This window comes from Neodiprion pinetum, chromosome 2 (genome assembly GCF_021155775.2).
Source record: "Neodiprion pinetum isolate iyNeoPine1 chromosome 2, iyNeoPine1.2, whole genome shotgun sequence".
NCBI classification, from domain to species: domain Eukaryota; kingdom Metazoa; phylum Arthropoda; class Insecta; order Hymenoptera; family Diprionidae; genus Neodiprion; species Neodiprion pinetum.
The window spans coordinates 19,196,533-19,218,193 of record NC_060233.1 but is presented as its reverse complement, the minus strand read 5'-3'; the positions used below and the strand labels follow the sequence as shown (position 1 = coordinate 19,218,193).

Below are 21,661 nucleotides of genomic sequence, written 5' to 3'. Positions count from 1 at the left end.
AGAAAGAGTGAGAAGGGGAGAGAGGCGCGGAGTGGAAAATACATAGTTCTCAGCACTTGCACGTACCTCACTTTATCAATAATTTTAGCTTTTTTACGTTGTAGAAACCGTCAGATTATATTATATCCGTAATTTTTACATGATTTCCTTCAAATTAAAAAAAAAAAATAACCGCGCTCGAATACTTCCAGGTGACGTTTTTTTTTTTGCAAACTAATTACTCGCTTATTCTCTTATACCATGATCAAATCGTCAGAATATTGAAATTGACGCTTTTTTCCATGTAATTAACTTACCTTCTATTAATCTGACGAGCTCGAATTAATTTGAGGATCGATTTTTTTTTACTAATCTGATTGGCTACCCTAGGCGCACCCTTGTATATTAAGGGTTCATATATGGTGGTCGTTCATAACAGGGTGCAAGGTTTCCTCCCTTATATTGTTCTGTCGCGCTTGAATAACACCCAAAATCCCCTCTTGGGCTCCCCTACTACAAGAGGTTGCGCGATGAGCTGAATGTATTCAATTTACCAGATATTCAGTTCAAAAATTTGTTCAGAGTTTCAAAAGATTTAGTGAGGGACCTCGTGACAGAACTGAGACCACATCTGCAACGTGAACGCCCAAATGGTCTTTCAGTGGAAACTCAAGTAAGTATATAATCTGAAAGTATGTCGATTGAGTTACAAGCAAATGTTATCATACGCGCATTCTGTGCGCTTATCACAAAAGAATTTCACAATTAATGATCCTTTCTTTATCTTCCTACAGGTTCTTTGCGCCATTCGGTTTTATGCAGTTGGTTCTTATCAAAGAGCAATAGGACAGGATTTTGCATTGGCTTTGAGTCAGACTGCAGTCAGCCGGTGTATCAGATCAGTGTCTGTTGCTATCAACGACTATATGCTTCGCCGATGGATTAAATTCCCTGCCACTCTGGAGCAAAGAGAGGCAGCTGAAATAAAATTTGCTAATGCTCCACAACCATTTCCTGGAGCAATTGGCGCAATAGACTGCACTCATGTCGGAATCGTTGCTCCTAAAGAGAATGAGGAAGCTTTTGTGAATCACCATGGTTATCATTCTATGAATGTTCAAATGGTTAGCTGAAATTGAAGTACAAGTGTAATGCATGATAGAATCAATGTAGGTATATTATCATACATAACGCATGAGTTCACTACCAGGTAATCACTCGAATATGTAAATAAATGGGTGCTTTTGATTATCATTATTTTCTTGATACTATCCATAAACAATAATGCAAAATACATTTCACTGTCGATAATGAATCCATTGAAATGAAAATGCTGTTTTCAGATTTGTGATCCAGAACTCCGTATTTTAAATGTGAGCGCCAGATTCCCAGGATCTCGTCATGATGCTGCAATTTGGATGTAGTCACCTGTGCGCAATCTTATGGAGCTGTGTCACAGGCAAGGCGAGAGGCAAACATGGTTGTTGGGTTAGTAATTCCGGAATCGGAATGTCAATTTTATTCTTTCCTTCTCACTAGTTATATATTCCCAATTTCATCTACCTATCTTACTACTTAGGTGATTCAGGCTATCCTTTGAAACCATGGCTCTTGACACCAATACCGAATGCTCCAAATGGATCACCTGAGTATATATATACCGCTGCACATTGTAGTGCCCGCTCAGTTATAGAGCGATGTTTTTGTGCACTCAAATCGGTATGGAGATGCTTGTCACATGTGAGTTTGTGGTCAGAATAGTCAACAGTTATAAACTCAATTTAGAGCGAATTATTCTCATTGTCATTTTATATTTTTTTCTGCTTCAGCAACGTTTATTAATGTACGAGCCTGATATGGCGGGAAGAATAATCAATGCTTGTGCCATGTTGCATAACATGCGTTTGCATTATCGAATACCATTTGAAGAGATCGCCGAGGAAGATGTCGCACAGGCTAATGCTATGCCAGCACCCGGACCTTATATCGCTGAACCTTTTGAAGGAAGAGCACGCCTTGCTGAGGGACGCCATGTACAACAGCAACTCATCCGAGACAACTTTATGCACTTGTAGTTGGCGGTGTATATGTGACTTCGTGAAAAATCCGGAAAATCATATGAAATACAGTAGCGCCCAAAAGTATTTTGACAAACATAGTAATTGGGTTAATCACATGCAAGAATAAACTACGAAAATCAAAAATATTATTTGTTGAAACAAATTCGATGTTCTATATAGTTGTTAAAAATGATCTCTCGATTACTCGAAAATAAAGTTGAAATAAAGAAAAGTAAGAGAAACGATTGATCAAAGTGATAACGAATTTTATATTATCAAAACACTTTTGAGCATTACTGTATGTTTGTGGTGAGACTTGATAGATATATATATCTTTTACCATATCTCTAGCGTTGAGATGTTCTGTACATGACGAAAATTGTATATAATTTGAATTTTTTTGAATGAGAAAGAGCGTGTGAGTTTAAATTTGTATTGCTTCCTTAAAGTCTACTGTCTTTCATCGATTTTTCGCTATGAAAAGTAACTTTTGTGATTTACTCTGCTGCTGACTATGTTTTAAGCTTTCCATGTCAATCCTACGGAATTTAAGAAAAAACGAACAAAAAAATGTGCATAACCTGCCAAAAAAGATGGGCGTTCAAAAAAATTAAAAACTTTATTTAACCTGAACTCATTCGGCGTTTTTATTTTCCATCTGAATTTCTGAGCATGTCACTGGCACAAAATTCTTAAAAACAAAACCACGTCCGTGTGTAAGAAAAGAAATCATACATAAAGTTTCATATTATAAAAAAAAAAATTTTAATACGAATATGATGGAGATTAATGGAATCCTGTCATCGCTACCGCTATTGAGTTTAGAGCCTGGCATATCTGCCTCTTCACTTCTAATTTATCTTTCTCCAGCTCCAGGCGTTTGGCTTCGTTGTTTGCAGACATTAGTATCGCCTGTGACATTCTCTAAAATATGTAAGTACAAATATTTGCACAATTCCACTGGCATAATAATTTGCAGATCGATTTATTCATATCCAGTTTAAACAGAAATACCTCAAGTATTTCGTTCTGCTTTTCTTGCATTTCAACAACTGTCTTAAAGACATCATCTCTTCTGTTGTTTTTTTTCTTGCGCAAGGCTCTGACAGGGTGTGTGGCTGTTTTTATGTTTGGGGTTGTCTGCTGCAATTATGGGTGTGACAGTGTGTGCGATGATGATGCTATGCCTATGCCATCATCACTGCAGAAAACTTCTACAAATGTTTTGGGTTCTGAAAGGTGCTTTAATTCATCAGGTTCTTGTATGGTGTGTTCCTCCTCTTGTCCTATTGCCGTGTCTGATTCTACGAATAAAACACGTTGCTACAACATCATATCATACATCATTATTGTTAGTAATACACGTGGCTGCTCGGGACATACGCTTACCAATTGTGGTGTTTGTCGAAACTATTTTATACTCTTCGAATACTGATTTATGAGTAGGTATCTCATTTAACACCGACTCGTCTGCTTCCCGCAGTTGTGTAATTGCAGACTGAAATATGTACATGAATAAACCTGTTTGGCTTTTCAATCATTTAAATGGAAGGGATTAATTTGTATACCATTTATGGGGGCTGATCTAGAGCAGTTGATCCGATATAAATGAGTTCCTTTGTTCAGCGTTAAATTTGACTTACTTTAATACTATCAGTTATTATCGTTCATTCACGCATATTTTTCAAATTATTTGCCACAATTTTGATCTCGTCTTGTACTCGGTATATAATCTATCTAAAAGAATATCTTCTGTAAGCAGTTTTTGTATTTAATGTTCTCATTACATACCATCTCTTCAGGCATCGAATCAGGGACCCTGCACCCTTCTGTTACAGCAGGTCCTATCAATCCGAGGATCATTAAATCTTCTTCCGATAGCGTATTATTATCCATAGGAAAATTGCCAGTTTTAATGCGGGAATTTTTAAGGCTTACAGCTTTGGCTCTGACTCGAGTTTTTATATCCTTCTAAACCTAAAAAATGCCATAAGAACTGTTTTTCAAAAACAGAGTTTCCACCGTCACAAAACTTTCAGACTCGTTTTAAAACTTTTATTTCAGTTCTGGTAGAAACTTGGTGAATGAGAATAAAAAAATTTACCTATTCTGGTTTCATCTATAAGTAAATTACACTAACTGCAAATAAACAGTGTTAAAAAAATTAACGTTTTTATGAGGAATAAAGGTTTTCGAAGTTTACTCACTTTCTGCCACTAAATTTGTGTTTTCTCAAACCCTAAGGAGTTCAATTCCCTTGTCAGTGCCTTCCACAATTCGTCTCCTTTTTCTTTTCCTCGAGCACCTATAAGCCGTCCTGCTGCAAACTCTCTATGGTTATGAATATATTCAATCAAATATTTCCTTTGCTTACTGTTGTGCTTGTGGGAACGTTTTTCTGCTTCAGTAGGACTGTAACAAATCCATGTTCATATTAATGTGACATCATAAAACCTGCCATTATCATCTTATAAATATGCCTAGTCTTATAACGTCTTATAACAGATTTTTTAAATAGCAATTTTGTGAATAAATGTAGCTAACAGAAGTAACATACAGAACAATGAAACAAAACTTTTCTAGAGATCATAATTGAGGTTGTGATCTCTTATATATCAATATAAATGTATTATTTCATTAGTTATGTATTAATTTCATATAAATATTAATCTCGTATATTATTTCCTTACTCACTTCATTTTGTACGTTGATTCTCCACAAATTTCGAAATCACAAAAATTTTGATGGTTTATTTATTATTACTGCAAATACAATGTAACATGAAAAAACTGTTATATCGCCGCCTGACAAGTCTAGGCTCACGGCTTCTTTTAGAACGGGAGGTTCAAACCACGGTTTGAACGCAACCATTGCGCTGGCGAAACCGCTTGCTTGTAACGCCTGACGCAAAATAGCACCCGGTACAGAATCGCTTTTTATAATAGCGTCGCTTTCGCAAGCGACCTTTCGTGTTGCGTCGCTTCATAGCGACCCTTCATTGCGTCTAGTACAGAATCGACCTCCAGGCAAGCACTCCATCCGAGCAACCCAAGAGACGAAGTTTACGTAGAAGTAGGTGATGTGGAACCATATCAAACGCCTTGCTAAAATCAAAGAGAACAAGCACCGTTAGTTTTCTGTCATCAACTGCCTGTCTGATATCTTGGTTAAGCTTAAGCAGAGTAGTCAACGTGCTGTAACCCTTCCTGAATCCCGACTGAAAGGGATCGGCAAGATCATTGACCTGAAGAAAGTCAGTAACCTGACCGAAAACAATTGGCTCCAGGGCCTTAGAGAGCTCGCAGAGGTTCGCGACTGGTCTAGTGTCAGATGGGGACGACGGAGGAACAGTTTTAAGTATCGGACGAATGAAGGCACATTTCCATGAAGACGGGAAATGTGACAGACGGAGACTAGCATTGAACATATCCAGAAGGCTGTTAAAAAGAAGCGGGACAGCATTATTAATCGCATGATTGGAAAGTAAGTCAGGGCCCTGGGATAATGAGGAAGAGAGGGGAACAAACAAAACTGACGACGGTGGACTCAGCGGTTATCTCGGCAAACTCAAACACAGGTTGAGAGGGAGACAGTGGGGGGAGACATAGGGAAGATAGAGAGTCTGGATAGGGAATATCAGAGGTTGAGACAGCGAAATAAAACTGATTATAGTCTGGTCGAGAAGTGAGTTCACTGCGAAAAATCGTTAGAATGGTCTTAAAAATATGGCGATTGGTGCATTGGATTCAGAATTTAAAATGATGAAACCGGTATGTTTGAATTAATCCGCCATTAAAAATTTCAATTGTTATAAACAAAAAACGAAAAGAAAAAAAGGGAGTCTCCGTTTTATAGCTATAATTTTGAAAATATAAAAGATAAATGAATTTTGAAAAAAGATCCTGAAAGAGGAGAAAATTTCCGATGAAAAAGTCTGTACTCCGGGAATTCTAACTTCATTATTTATAATTTTAATTTAACGTTGAAAATAGGGCTCCGCGCGGCCGTTTCGGTGCCTAGGCGTCACCGCCTAGCGAAGCATGCAACACGAAACAATTTTTTTATAACATTCAATAGTAATTTAAAAATCTGAATAAATTATAGTGTTATCTAGACACTTGAAGGAATGTAGTCTTACCAAAAAAAAATTTTTAACTCGATTTTTGTTTAAGTTATTTAATTGTTAATTAACTCATTTTTCGTAGACTTGACTTTTCATAAAATCACTTGTAAAAGTTTAAAAAATGGGTCTATAAATTTTTTTTCTTTTGTGAGCTCTTCCTATATAAATAATGAACAAGATTCAGTGGTAAAATTTTATAAAAGTTTTTTCATTTGTTCATGATGATTTATCAAAGTTATCAAAAATGGAAAAATCCGGCTAATGTTATGAAAAAATTTTTTTTTCATAAATCTTGAATTTTGGTTGTTTTTAAATTAATATGTTGCGTTTATTAGCTTGGCTCAAAATTTTTGAACGTGTATTGTTTAAAAATTTATTATAAACAAATAGACAAGTTGAATATTTTTGAAAAATTTTTTTTGGTCATTTTATTGTCTTAGTGAAATTGTCACGAGCGCCGCATATTTACCCAAAACTGTAATATATTACCGATCATATCAATTATTTTATATACTATTATTTCTAGAGACAAGGAAGCATAGTTTTAGTTAGTCTATACAAAATATTCTATTATAACCAGTTCGTGGAATAGCCAAGCGCAACGGCGTAGTTGGACAGCCAGCAACGTCAGCGTCTTCGCGCCCGCCAGATCCCGGGTGTAATCAACACCGGGATGAGGCGAGCGCGAAATCACGCGCTTCGAGAATGACTGTTGCGAGGCGAGCCTTTGTTCGAAATTGTAAATTCAGCGGAAACTCGCTCGCCGCCCGACGTTCCAAGGGATGTCGGACGAGCGAGCGAAGACAGTCCCGTTAGAGACAGGATCAAACCAACGTCAACGGAAACAGGCTCCTTCAGAGCTGTCGAGTATAGAGTTATAAGTCTTGGGTCTCCGACGATTAGAGAGAGCATTCCTTTAAATCTACACGCGGTCGTCCAAGCATCTCGCGTCGCGGCGTCAGTCTGTGAAGTTAGAATTAAGCGCAATACTAAAAGCCACGAACTTAATCAAGCAGTGTAGCCCGTAAGTGAGTGAGTGAAGGTGTAAACTTCGGCACCTTCGAGGCCGAAGCAGCAGCCGCGAGAGAGAGAGAGAGAGAGAGCGAGAACGTGAGTAGCATAAGAACGTAGTATAAGCTTCCTTGTCTATAACCTTGCTGCTTTTAGTTGATTCATTAAACATTTCTACTTGCTTCCTTCAAAATATTGGTACAATATAATTGAAATCCTTCAAACCATTTCCCACGGAACGCCCTGTAGAGGACGTTCACCTCCTGATCCACCAAAAATATTAAATATAAACCTCAGTAAGAACAAAAAGGGTGAAGTCGTCGCGTGCGAGACCGCTCCGCACGTGACAAAATAATGATTTGAAAAAAAAAAAATCTTTTCCTAAAAAAATTATTTAATTGTTTTTAACTGTTTTTTTCATTTATCCACCATTTAAATTATTCAGTAAGAAATAATTTTTTCTCTAAAAATCATCATTTACAATTGTTAATATAATTATGAAGAAAATTTTTTTTTCTATTCGAATTTTCATTGTTTATTTTTTAAACAATTTGTTATAAACAACTTTATATTTTCATTCTATTTTTTTTTTGTTGCTTTAAAAAATTACAAATACAGCCATGTGCATCAGAGTTGTAAAAAAAATTTTTTGGGGTAAAGTATTTTAAAATTCAATAATAAATAGAGAAAAATTTTTTTTACAACTCTGATGCACATTGCTGTATTTGTAATTTTTTGAAGCAACGAAAAAAAAATATAATGAGAATATAAATTTGTTTATAACAAATTGTTTATAAAATAAACAATGAAAATTCGAATAGAAAAAAAAATTTTCTTCATAATTATATCAACAATTGTAAATGATGATTTTTAGAAAAAAAATTATTCCTTAATGAATAATTTAAATGGTGGATAAATGAAAAAAACAGTTAAAAACAATTAAATAATTTTTTTAGGAAAAAATTTTTTTTTTAAATCATCATTTCACTAAGACAATGAAATGACCAAAAAAAATTTTTCAAAAATATTCAACTTGTCTATTTGTTTGTAATAAATTTTTAAACAATACACGTTAAAAAATTTTCAGCCAAGCTGATAAACGCAACATATTAATTTAAAAACAACCAAAATTCAAGATTTATGAAAAAAAATTTTTCCATAACATTAGCCGGATTTTTCCATTTTTGATAACTTTGATAAATCATTATAAACAAATGAAAAAACTTTTATAAAATTTTACCACTGAATCTTGTTTATCATTTATATAGGAAGAGCTCACAAAAGAAAAAAAATTTATAGACCCATTTTTTAAACTTTTACAAGTGATTTTATGAAAAGTCAAGTCTACGAAAAATGAGTTAATTAACAATTAAATAACTTAAACAAAAATCGAGTTAAAAATTTTTTTTTGGTAAGACTACATTCCTTCAAGTGTCTAGATAACACTATAATTTATTCAGATTTTTAAATTACTATTGAATGTTATAAAAAAATTGTTTCGTGTTGCATGCTTCGCTAGGCGGTGACGCCTAGGCACCGAAACGGCCGCGCGGAGCCCTATTTTCAACGTTAAATTAAAATTATAAATAATGAAGTTAGAATTCCCGGAGTACAGACTTTTTCATCGGAAATTTTCTCCTCTTTCAGGATCTTTTTTCAAAATTCATTTATCTTTTATATTTTCAAAATTATAGCTATAAAACGGAGACTCCCTTTTTTTCTTTTCGTTTTTTGTTTATAACAATTGAAATTTTTAATGGCGGATTAATTCAAACATACCGGTTTCATCATTTTAAATTCTGAATCCAATGCACCAATCGCCATATTTTTAAGACCATTCTAACGATTTTTCGCAGTGAACTCACTTCTCGACCAGACTATTAAGGCTATCGGGAGAAAAAAAGGAAAAAGGGGAAGATCCCCTAGTTTTAGTGGGACCAAGAGACGATAGCTCCCTCCAAATTCCAGAGGGATCAGAGATCGACGAGATGCGGGAGCAGTAGAAATTATCTTTAGCGATACGTAATTCACTACAAAGGGCATTGCGATATTGACGGTAGATGGCCATGGACAGCAAATCACCCGTACGCCTAGCTCGATTATGAAGCGAATTTCTGTACTCAATTTTAGATCGTAGTAAATCGGTTAGCCATGGCGCCATCTTTCTGATTGTGGTCCATTGCTTCAGCGGAGCATGAGTATCAAAAGCCTGAGCGATGGCAGACGAAACACCACGAACCATATTGTCAAAGTGATCAGGAGAGGAAAGAGTAGAGAAGGACGGAGCATTTAGTCGGGACAGAGAAGATGACAGCGTTGCCAGATATTCTGTCACAACAAAGTGTTTAAGATCTCTGCGGGCAATCGTGTGGGCTGGGCGAGGATCGGGTTGAAAATTGTACGTGAGCTCGAGCAAATCGTGACCCGCACTGAAAGGAGCCGAGGATTTATTAAAAGAAAGGACCTTAGAGGAAGAATCGACTAGGAAAAGATCAAGTAGAGAGTGAGAGGTACTTGTGTGAAAGGTCGCTCCTCAACAATATGAAGAGCATGCGCGCGGGCAAATTCACGAAGTGAGTTTGATTCAAAATTATTCTGTAGTAGATTACAGTTGAAGTCGCCAGTTATTATGATGTATTGATAGTTTATGGCAATAGAAGAGAATATGTCCGCAAAATTATGAAATAAAAAGCCTTTTGGGCGTCGATATATTGTAGCAAACAAAACTGAGCGGTCCTGGGCATTGCGAGTCTCGAAGATCAGATATTCTGGAGCATTGGAGAAATCAGGCGTAGAGAGCGCCAATAATTTAAAGCGTAACGATTTGTGAATGTAGCAGGCAACCCCACCACCCCTCTTGCCAACTCGATCATTGCGTGAGAGAAAATAGTCTGGCAGTTGTACGAGATCGTCTGAAATATTGTCATGAAGCCATGTTTCCGAAACTGAGATGATATGATAAAAGTTAAGAGCAACATGCGCAGTAAAGAACGGAAAATGGCCAAGGAGCGAATTAGCATTAAAGGACGCGACCTTGAGAGGTGACATAGATAATTGCATTATAACATTCGGCAAAGTCGGCTTAGAACGTCGCGGTAGTCAGGCAAGTCGATTAAGATCCGACTCGGACTGGAGAATTATAATCTCAGGACAGCCTTCTCTCCGAACCTTGACAACACCCCGATTAGCCCAAACATAGCTTAGGTTCAGTTCACGAGCTCTAGATTTAGCTAACAGTAAGAGCTTATGTATATTCGATGGAAGCAATTCACTAATATAGATGCGGTCATCACGGTTCAAAGAGAAGATGTCACGGACGGTAAGGACCCTTCTAACTGACACTTTTTCGAGGACGAAGTCGCGAGTGGCCGATAATTTCAGGCGAACCACCAGCGATCTCTTGGACACAGCGCTCGAAGTGGAATTACGAACGTGAGGATCATTGGGCTGGCCCGTTTTCGGTTTCATAACGCGTGAATCCAGAACGTCGCCTAAGAGCTGAGAGATACCCAGAAAGGAAAAGATAGCACTCACAATCTCAGAGTCGGATAGGGAGAGCTCCAATGGTAGACCGCGAACAACAAATTCCGTTGTCGTAGATAAAGCTGGTGCAGCAGATGACCGAGACAAGGATGAAGTCGAGGCAATGAAGGAGGCCATCTCCTAATTAATTGCGGACATTTCTTCGACATGTCGTTTTTTTATCGAAGTGATCTCCTCAGCCGACACGAGAGCTTGGCATTCAACACCCGCAACTCTCGACAAGATAGTACTCTGACCAGCAGACAAGCCAGCAACATCCTCACGAATGGTGGACATTGTTTGAACAACTCCGGCCACCGTGCCTTGAATATCTTCATACTGCTGCATCATGTCGAGTTTCAAGGTCTCAATTTTGTGATCGAGTTTAGCATCGAAGGCAATAGTAAGGTCCATTTTGAGTTTATCGATTTTTTTATCGAGTTTGGAGTCAAGGGCCGCAGCATTAGCCTGTAGCTGGCACATCACATCGTCAATCGTAAAGCGACGTGCAGCAGTAGACGCTGCAGTTGCAGTGGTGGCGATTGCAGTTGCAGTAGTTGGCGCTGCAGTCGCTTGCATCAAGGTGGGAAGCTCCAGATTCAAACGGTCAGGTAATGATGTGGGCGAATGCTCGAATATGGTCGTCCGACGTCACATGCATTGTTCACATTTGACTATTGATGAGCCAAATTTCGAGGGGTCGAAATTATACGCAGATTTAATGCATGAAAGGTGAAAGTCGCGCGAACAAACACCCGTACAAGAGGCAGAAGGCTCTTTGCGTTTGATAGCGACATTGCAGATCGTACAATTAGGAGCCATGGTAATGTGAAAGAGAAATACTCAATCGATCGATCAGCGATCGATAAAAGTGTTCGCAAGTAGGTAGTTTGAATCCTTGTAGTCCCAGATGATAAGAGAATGATCCGATAATCGACAGAGCTCGTTATCGATAATTGCTCGTAAAATGAAAAATGAATCCCCGCAGATGACGTCACGGTCTCACTCAGTGTGGCGCAAGTGATAGTAGGATCCCGACAGATGTCGCCATCAGTCCACAATGGAGATAAGACGAGATTGATAGGTGAGCAAAAAATGCGCCAACGAGCAACCCAAAGATTGAGGTCAGGAAAACCGTCAAATCCAAAACGAAAAAGCACCGTGCAGAGGAAGAAAAAATGCCAATTTCAAGAGTGCAGTTTGAAAAAGGCAGAAAAAGAGTATGCCATACAATAGTAGACACGCACACGCTGAAGCACGCAGGAACCCAGCATTGACGTAAACTGGTACCTAAAGATTGATTCCAGCTTCAGAGTATTATTTCAAAGAGTTTCCCTAGCGGTCGTCCAATGGGAAGAGGGAAGGTAGCGTGGGAGTTGTAAACAGCGAAATCGTCCGTCAACTGCCAAGTCGTTCCAGTCAAGAATTATAGGTTATAGAATACCAGTCTTCAGTTTATTGCCTCCTCCCGTAGCTCAAAAGAGAGAGCAACGACGATTTTTAGCTCAAATTTTTGCGAGAGCGACGGGGGAGGAAAAAAACCTGGAAGCACAGCCCAAAAATGGGCAGGAAACAGCAGAAAATGGGCAGAACAGGAGGGTAACAGAAAGTGAACTTTGGCCACTTTGGGAGGGAGGGAGGGAGGGAAGAAGGGAGGGCGGGAGGGAGGGTCGGAGGGAGGGAGGGAGGGAGGGAGGGAGGGAGAGAGGCGTTTATTCAGAAACATGTAACAAAGTGAGGAACATTTAAATTAAATTAAATCTATGCTTATTGAAGAACATATGCTATCAGGGTGGTACTGCAAACCTAGTTAACTAATGAGCTAATCCTACAAGGAACATACATGTATGAGTCGTAATATATTGACATTTGGAAAATAAGATAATCATATATCATATGTTAAGTCAGGCATAGGCAGTAAGAGTTACGAACACGTAGTACGGCTGGCCAGGTATTCTTTAAGTTTCAGTTTAAAAACAGGCAAGGAAGATGATTCGCGAATGCAGGTAGGCAATGATTTCTAGAGGACACAAGCGGATATCAGGAAAGATTTCCGATACACTGCAGTACGGTGGACAGGGATACATAAATCGAGTGGGTCACCTCTAGTGTCTCGGTGACGTATTGCCGACATAAACACTAACTCGTCAGACAGATAATTAGGTGTTCCGAGACTCAGAACATTGTATAAAACGTTCCTAACAGGTACTTGTGCCTATCAGCTAGATCGAGCCATCCGAGCATATAGTAGTATGGGCTGATATGTTCATATTCATGCACATCAAGTATAAATCTTACGCAGGAGTTGAGGGCACGCTTCAACTTAAGCTCCAAACCCGCCGTCATATCGCAGTAAACTAGTGAACAGTAATCAAAATGAGGTAGGATTAACGAGCTTACAAGCGAGGAGCGCTGACGAGTTGGTAAGAGTTCATTATTAGTTTTGAGTTGCCATAACGTACCATGCACTCTCCTCGAAATACTAAGCACCTGTTCCGACCAAGTCAAGGTATTATTAATTATAACACCCAGATTCCTAGCTTGGGCGACATACGGGATAACCGCGTCACCGACCCGTATAGGGGGGACATCCGATGATACAATTAAGCTACGGTACCGAGCACTACTGATTATAAGAGCTTTCGTTTTAGAGGTATTGAGTAAAAGCATATTCCTCGGCACCCATTCATATATTATCGCGACGTCCTCGTTTACGCTCACCACAGCCTGAGAGAGTTCATGAGGATAACAGTGTAAATAAATTTGTAAGTCATCCGCATACATCATATGCTTACAATGTTTCAACTGAAAGGGCGTATCCTTTATGAAAATAGAGAAAAGAAGAGGCCCTAAAACAGTTCCTTGTGGTACACCTCAGGAAACATCCTTCCACGAAGAAAGCTTGCCGTCCTGTCCTATAGTAGCCTGTTTTCTGCCGCACAAGTAGGACAGAAACCAGTTCAAGGCCGAACTAGATAACTTAAGGTCCGCAAGCTTGGTGATCAGGAGTGGATAATTTACCATGTCAAATGCCTTACGTAAATCAAACAGGACCAGCACCGTGCATTTTCTGTCATCGATGGCACGCCTTATATCGTCTGTGACTCTGATGAGAGCAGACTGCGTACTATACCCCTTCCGGAAACCCGATTGGTACGGATCACGATAGTCGTTAAGGTCAAGATACCGAGAAACTTGGTCGAACACAATTCGCTCAAGTGACTTGGAAAGTGAGCAGCCAATAGATATAGGCCGCAAGTCCTGCATACTACCAGGGATCTTCATTTTCGGAATAGGTCGAACGAGCGAGCTTTTCCAGAGCGTAGGATAAACACTGTTTGACAGTGAGAAGTTGAATATATCGAGGATAGGCAGGAGTATCGTAGGCATGCACGATTTCAGAAAGGAAAGTGGTATAGCGTCGATGCCCATGGTATTAGATTTACTGGGTGTCCCATTTTAATCTTACATCTAAATTATCTCGAAAAATATTGCTCTGATCAAATTTTGTTTGAAACAAAATTTGATCAGAGCAATATTTTTCGAGATAATTTAGATGTAAGATTAAAATGGGACACCCTGTAGATTGGATCAGGTTACGCATGAGACATTCTGGAGTAACTGCATTAAAATAAAAGTTATCGTCTCTAAAAGGTATAATACGTGGAACCATGGTAGCCAGTTTACCCACGGTACTGTCATGCTTGTCGCGCTCGAATGGTTCTGCAAAGAAATTGTTTAAATCTTCCAGATATATATTCTGCGGTAAATTAGCATCTTTTGATTTAACAATCCCAATACATTCACGCCAAATTAACCTTTGATCCTTGATCTCTCTGAACTTATCCATAAAAAATTTGCTTTTAGCGGCCGAGATCAGCGACTTAACACGACCACGCAAGGCCCTGTATCTATTCTTAATAAGCGTTGACTTAGTTCTCCTGAAAACTTCATACACAGAATTCCGCTCTCTTATAAGTATCTTAATATTGTCATCCAGCCAAGGGGCTGGAGGACGCCTCAAACGAGCCGTGCGGACAGGGGCATGCTTATTTACTGTGTTAGCTACGATAGTATTAAATGAATTAACTTCTAAGTCAATCGACGTAGCAGCAAATACCTGCGACCAGTCGCAGGATTCCAAGTCAGTTTTGAAAGCCTGGGAATCAAAGGACTTGAAGTCCCTATATTTGATGACACGTGGCTCGATCTTAGCAGTAGTAAACAGGAGGCGAACGCTAATCAAGTCGTGATGTGATAAAAAGGCGACAGGTGACTGTGTAAAATCAGAGACCCTAGAGAGGTCATTAACCACGCAGATATCAAGCCATGTACCACTCGTAGCCGTGTGGTGCGTTGGACGGTACGGAATAATATTCATGCTCACGCCGGAGAAAAAGGACTTTAGGTTATTGGCATCAAAATTATTTGATTACAGATCTGCATTAAAATCGCCCATGACAGTAATGCTATTATAGGCTTGATTATACTGCAGGAAGGCCTCTTGAAAATCTGACATGTGGCCAATCTTAGGCGGACGGTATACCACGCAGAAGGCCATCTTAGACATACTAGTGCTGGAAATTTCAGCGATCAGAAACTCCGGCCTCGCGGCATAGGCAGAGGTGGAGCTTACAAGAACTTTTGCTTCAAGTGACCTATGAACTGTAACGTGGCATTTTTGATGCCCGTTACAAGGGGCTCCTTGAACCCTGGGCGGAACCAAAATTTTGGGCGGAACAGAAATTTTCGAAATTGAGTCGCGAAGTTTGTGCAAAAGAGCGCCAGGACTAGAGTCACGCATCCGAAACTACGAGAGGGGACACCTTAGCGAATAGCGTAAGATGTTTCAGGTTTTTTTTTTTGTTTTTTTTTATTTTTCGAGCTACAACGGCATCAGGCAAGAAGTCGACACCGAATTGGAGGAAATTGCGAAGTGGCGGACTAGCGACAATTGCGAAGAAAGGATGTCGAGGCTGCGGAGGGGGGGCCGACGCAGATCCCCGCATCGCGGGAATCCAAGGTGGACGCGATTCCCGCTGGCGGCCGGCGGGTCGCAGCCTCTCCCCCTTCACCCCGCCAACAATTGACCAGCGAACTTGCGACGGACCGACTAGCGACGAGGGAGCACCACGCTCACCGCCAAGACGTCATAGAGCTGCGCGGAGGACGAGATTGCGACCTAGCTTTAAGTTCTGCGCAGCGATGCCATTGGAGGTGCGCGTCGAGTTGCGCGATCAACGAAATCGATGACGGATCGATTATTGCGTATTCTTGTGGGTATGACGTCACGTGTGGGATGGCGTATCGAGATCCGTGTTGCGGCAGGTAGTAGGTTTTTGAAACCACTCTAGTTCTGGCGGTCGTAATAAGTAGTCACGTTTTGGGGAGTTTCGCGAAGTGATGGAGTCGCCCAAACATCGCGAGGGGAATGGAAAGGGGGTTGCAAAGATGTAGAAGGTAAGCGCTGCTTCTATCCCCGCGACTGAATTTCGAGCATAATTGCGAAAAGGCTCGCCGAGTAACGGATAGCCGTTTTGGATTTGCGTTGTAGAGAAATACTCGAAATTCTTTTGCCGATTCTTTTGCTTGATGACTGTAGCCTGAGTACGCGTGTTAGCGTAGAGTAAATTTTGAGTTCCTGAGAAAGTTGAGTAGAGTCACGGGTTTTAGTTGAGTCTTTCTCGTTAGTGAAATCAAGTATAGCCGAATTTCGCTGTACCGGGTCGAGCCGCGTTGTCGTTTTTTTTAGTGTCACCTCTCGAGTAGGTCGGGAAGTGCCGAATTGGAGTGCTCGGATTAGCGGGTAACGTTTTGGAGAATTTTGAAAAGATTTTATTTCGGATGCGTTGCGATTGCGTATAGTTTAGGTTACGTTTAGTTGCGCCTGCATTGAGTTCCGTACCCGTTAGTTAAGATAATGTAGATTGAGTTGCGTTACCTTGAGCTTGTGTTTAGTTGAAGTTAAATGTAGTGGTGCTTGCGCTTAGTTGAGTTGCCGTTTAGTTAAGGTAGTGTTTAGTCGAGTTGAGGTGATGTATAGTCGAAATTGCCGTTGCGTTGAGCAGCAGTTGAGACGAGAAGTTTGAGCATTGAGTTTTGGTTGTGTTTAAAATACAGTAACGTTTGCGGATTCGTTTAGATTTAGGGCAGCTCGCGGTAGCGTCGAAGCTCCGAGTCGGGTGAGATCTCAGGTGAGATTAAGGACGCCGTCTGTTCGGTAGCCCGACGGCGCACCGTCGAATGATTAGTTTTAGTTTCGTTTCGAGCAATAATCGCCATGGAGAACAAATGGCGAATTTGCAAATTAAGAATTGCGTATGAGGATTTTGTGATCGTTGAGTGATGTTTTAGTTAGGGAGCCGCGAGCTCATTAGAGTAAGAAATAGAGTAGTTTACGTGTGATTTTCTGTTTAATTTTAGACTCGCAATGAGCGACTTTTGGATTTTTTTGTTTTGTATTACCGCTATTGGGAAATATGAGATTTTATTTTACTTCTGTTAAGTAGCGTGTGTATTTCGAGTGTCTCTCTCTCTCTCTAAAAATTACCCCTTCCCTCTCCGCGGTACTGAGCTATCGAGCATATGCCCGAGGAATAGCGCATTAATGATTTCGAGGCGTGGTAATCACGCCAGGCGCCCAACAAAACTTCGCGGTATTGTTTTAGATCCAGGGTACATCGTGGACGCCAAATTATTGTGCACGCGGTAAGTTCTCGGTCATTTTCTCCGAGTGACCGAGGAGCGGGAAAAATCCACGTCACAGAACATACAACGCTACACCTCCGCCACCGGTGACGGTACGGTTGCAACGAAGAATATTGTAGTCTGACAGGTGAACAGCTTGATGAGGTATATGTGGTTTCAGCCAGGATTCCGATACAGCAATTAGATGATAGTGTTTTGAGCAGAAATAGCCGCGAAACTCATCTATATGACATACCAACGACTGGGCGTTCACGTGGCAGGCATCAATATACTTACACACAGCCATTGCGAATACAATATACAGCAAGAATATCAAAACAAGCTGATGGGTCACAGCCCAACTTATCGTAGATAAATAGACTGGCACAAAAATAAACAGTGACCATACATATGATGTGATTAACAACAGTAGCTAAAAAGCTACCATGTAAAAGGATCAACGCATAGCATGAGCAGTTTAGATACAAAGCAAAAAGTATACGCCGTAAACAAAATCAAAATCCTGATGCGAGCAGGTGAACGAGCAAGTAAGCAAAACAAGAGGTAAGTAAGAGTAGTTGCTATGAGGGTCTAGTTGGGATGTCGGCGATCTTCAAGATGTGTATAAACGGAGCCCCATCTCTTTCCCTCGTATAAGCTTTGCCATTCTTCGTCCAGGCATACTTGACCACCTTCGCTCGTTTGGCAGCCCTTGCCGCCGCGCGCCGCGAAGAGCTTACGTGATAAGGGCATCAGACTTTCGCTGATGAAGATGTCATGAACCTCATTGTCCTTCCATTGTAAATCACGTGTTGTGAGTTTACCCTTTCGCTTACGGGCGCTAGCTACTAAATGTGCCGCTGTGTCACGACGTGTAAAAACGGCGGTGATCGGGGATGGACGAGCTGCATCATTGGACGGAAGACGGTATATCGAACTGATATCCATAGCCTCGATGTTAAGTCCGAGTGAATCGCCGACAGAAGAGAGGATATTACACAAGTCCTCGTTATGCTTAGACGGAACTCCTCTGATTTCTACTGCGTTGAGGGCCAGTTTTTGCCGAAGCTTATTATTTTCCACCTGTAACGCGTCAACCTGTGATTTTAAATTAGACAAGGCATTCCGAGTAGATTCACCTTCCGCATCCACCTCCACCAGCCTAGCTTCCAGCCCAGTAATTCTGACCGAATTAGCCTGAGCAACTTCGTGACACGCTTCTAAAGATTTTATTATTTCCGCTGTTTGGCGATTCTGGCTCTCCTTGTATTCCCGTAGTGTCGCTGTATTAGCCTGAATAGCCTTCATGATATCCGATAACGAAGGCTGTGCACACGGGCTATCCCCACTGTCCTTTCCACCCTTGTTAGAACCAGCCATTGAGACGTTACGCGCGGAGAGTGTACCAGGTATTTGTCTTTTATTGAGATGAGAGCTGCAAGATCCCGATCAGGTTATAAACTTTTTACAGTTGGAACAGCGATTTGGGCCCAAACTCATTACGGTCAGGCAGCGACGAGTGGTGTGAAACCCCGGTATAGATCATCAACACACAGAAAGATAGCTAGGCGGTATTGCTTTCACCGTAAGAGAAGGATAGTCAGCACCACACAATAGTCCAAGCACGACAGGTTAAGCGCCAATAGAATTCGTCGGTCAACAACGAATCAGCTGTCCCCAGAATCAGCTGATCTACGTCAAACTGACAGCCGTTACACTTCGACCACAGCGAGAAACTACACTAAGATCGTTAAATCTTCATTGGAGAACCGTTTTAAAAAAGTGTGGCTACCTCACTTGTACCACCTGGTTTAAAATATGCCACAGGTCACAGACACAGGCCAACAATGTCCGTATTAAAAGCCTGGTCGTTAATGTTGATTGGTCGATCCAAGAAGGATAATGGAGGAAATCGTGCACTTTATATTGATAATAATAACTTTGATAAGAAAATAATGGTAACAAAAAGATCGCGCGTGCTGAACTCGATGCCATGTTCTCTTTTCTATCGGTCGTCGGTCTTTGCTTCGCCGCGAGAGGCGCTCACGGGGATAAACGATGCCCGCGAAGTTCGGTGCTCGAACAAAGCCAAATCTCCAAAACTGAGGCCTAAAGGCACGTGACGATCCACTGGCCGAGGGGACCACCGGATCACAGACAATTATTCATCGTTATCGAAGAATAGAACCTCACGGAGAACAGTCAAAGCACTTGACCAACCGCCAGCAATTAGCTCAGGCAACTTACAGACTTTTAAGACAGAACACGTCCGAAAAAAGAGAGAGAGAGAGAGAGAGAGAGAGAGAGAGAGAGAGAGAGAGAGAGAGAGAGAGAGAGAGAGAGAGAGAGAGAGAGAGAGAGAGCAGTTCGATGCCTATAAAAAGGTTTTATTTAAATGAGAAGTGATATTGTTGTTTCGTTATAAATAGTGTTTCGTTCCTAACCTATAAAAAGGAATCGAAAGCGATGCTTCTTCTTCCACGTTCCTTGACTGTCTCTACTACCTGCTGTATTTCTCGATTTCAAGTCTAGCAGTGTAGCAGTCGGTAAGGCAGTCTATGCTATTATCGTCGTAGCCGTGTGGTGAAAGAGTTTCTCTTTTACATATAATATACATAATATACATAATATGGCAGTTGGTGAACAATTCCAGAATGATATAATATAAAATAATACAAAAATTAAAATAAAATAAAAAAAAAAAAAATTAATATAGAAATAGAAATAGACACAAGCCGAATGAAAAGCGTACATACAGAGAGGGAAGCCACATTCTGCGCGCATAATACATGATACAGCATTCATCATACATCATACAGCATACATCATACAATACATCTGTCGATTTCAATAATTTCACAAACGTCACCCTCGCTGCACACGCTCAGCCTCTTCCGCTCGCAGATATTCTAGTACGCCAATACGAAACAGCGGCAGAGTGGACGCTGATGTGATTGACGGAGGCAAAGAGTTCAAAAGGTTAACGCCAACATACGCAAAAGACTTTTGATACGTCACCGTACGAGCCGCTGGTAGAATAAGAGTGTCAGTTCGCGACGGGTCACGACGACGTGATGCATACTGACTTGGCTGAAAACGGTCGAATAGGCCAGGAAGCCCTTCATGTATGGCCTTATAGAAAATGCAACCAATAATGTACAATCGGCGATCGCTCATGGTGAGCCAGCCGAGCCTTCGTCGAAAGTCAGATATGTGCACAAACCGCGGTTGACGAAAAACACAGCGGACACAATTGTTGAGCGCAACAGAAATTTTCCTATCTAGGCCTTCAGAAAGGTTAGTGAACACTCCTGCACAGTAGTCACTTATCGGTAGGACAAGAGACGCGACCAGGCGCCTCTTAAGCGCAACATCCACGTCATAGGTTGTCATCCTCAACCGATATAGAGTAGACGCGCTGCGCTTACACACTTCAGTAATGTGTCCCGTCCATGACAGTGTTCTATCTATTATAACCCCAAGATACCTAAAACTGGTTATAAAATCGATAGGATGACCCCCAGACTGACGGGCCAGTGGGATCGCGAACCTTCGCTATAGGCACGACAATTGAGGATTTCCACAACAAAGGAACCGATGCCGTTGTTAGTAGAGAGTTCAGAAAATATACAATCAGCGGCATCAGTAGATCTTTTGTCTTAAACGCCTGTATCGGAAGGTTATCAGGGCCACATGCACGAGTTGTAATACGTGACAGCGCACTGTTGACACATCTGTTCGTGATCGGTGAGAAGATGAAGGATTTTATCTGCCACTCGGCAAGGTTCTGTACCACTGGGCAATCATACCGCACAGTCACAGTACTAGACAGAAAGTGTTAATTAAGATCATCGACAGTAATCCCACTAGGTAATGCAGCCGGTGGTTTTTGACACTTGGCAAGACCAAGGTTCTCCATCTCACGCCCAAACGATCGCGCACCACCACAAGTATCGAACCGCTCTTGTATGTAAGTAGTCTTGGCGGCTGCTAAAGCACGCTTCACATCTCTACGGTATGCGACATATTCGGCGAAAACTTCCACACTGCGAGATCTCTTAAAGGACCGGTAACAGGCATTGCGCTTTTTCATCAGACTTCTGATATCTAGCGATATCCAAGGCGCGGGTGATCGCCGCAAAGTAAGTTCCCTGACAGGAACAGCACAATCCAGTACCTTATTCATAAGGTTATTGAATATTGACAACCGTTTATCCATTGAGGGCAGCAACGCAAACTGTAAGAAGTCAAACGTAGATGAGGCAGTAGAAGCAGCATC

The 21,661-nt window shown here is 40.9% G+C and overlaps 1 long non-coding RNA gene across 1 annotated transcript; it reads left to right on the top strand.

The window, feature by feature from the left end:
• The first annotated feature begins 939 nt into the window (after positions 1 to 939).
• LOC124211139 (uncharacterized) lies at positions 940 to 1,622 on the top strand. The gene is made up of 3 exons (XR_011176383.1): positions 940 to 1,103; positions 1,323 to 1,467; positions 1,559 to 1,622. It is a non-coding gene; the product is annotated as an uncharacterized lncRNA (long non-coding RNA).
• The last annotated feature ends 20,039 nt before the right edge of the window (positions 1,623 to 21,661 follow it).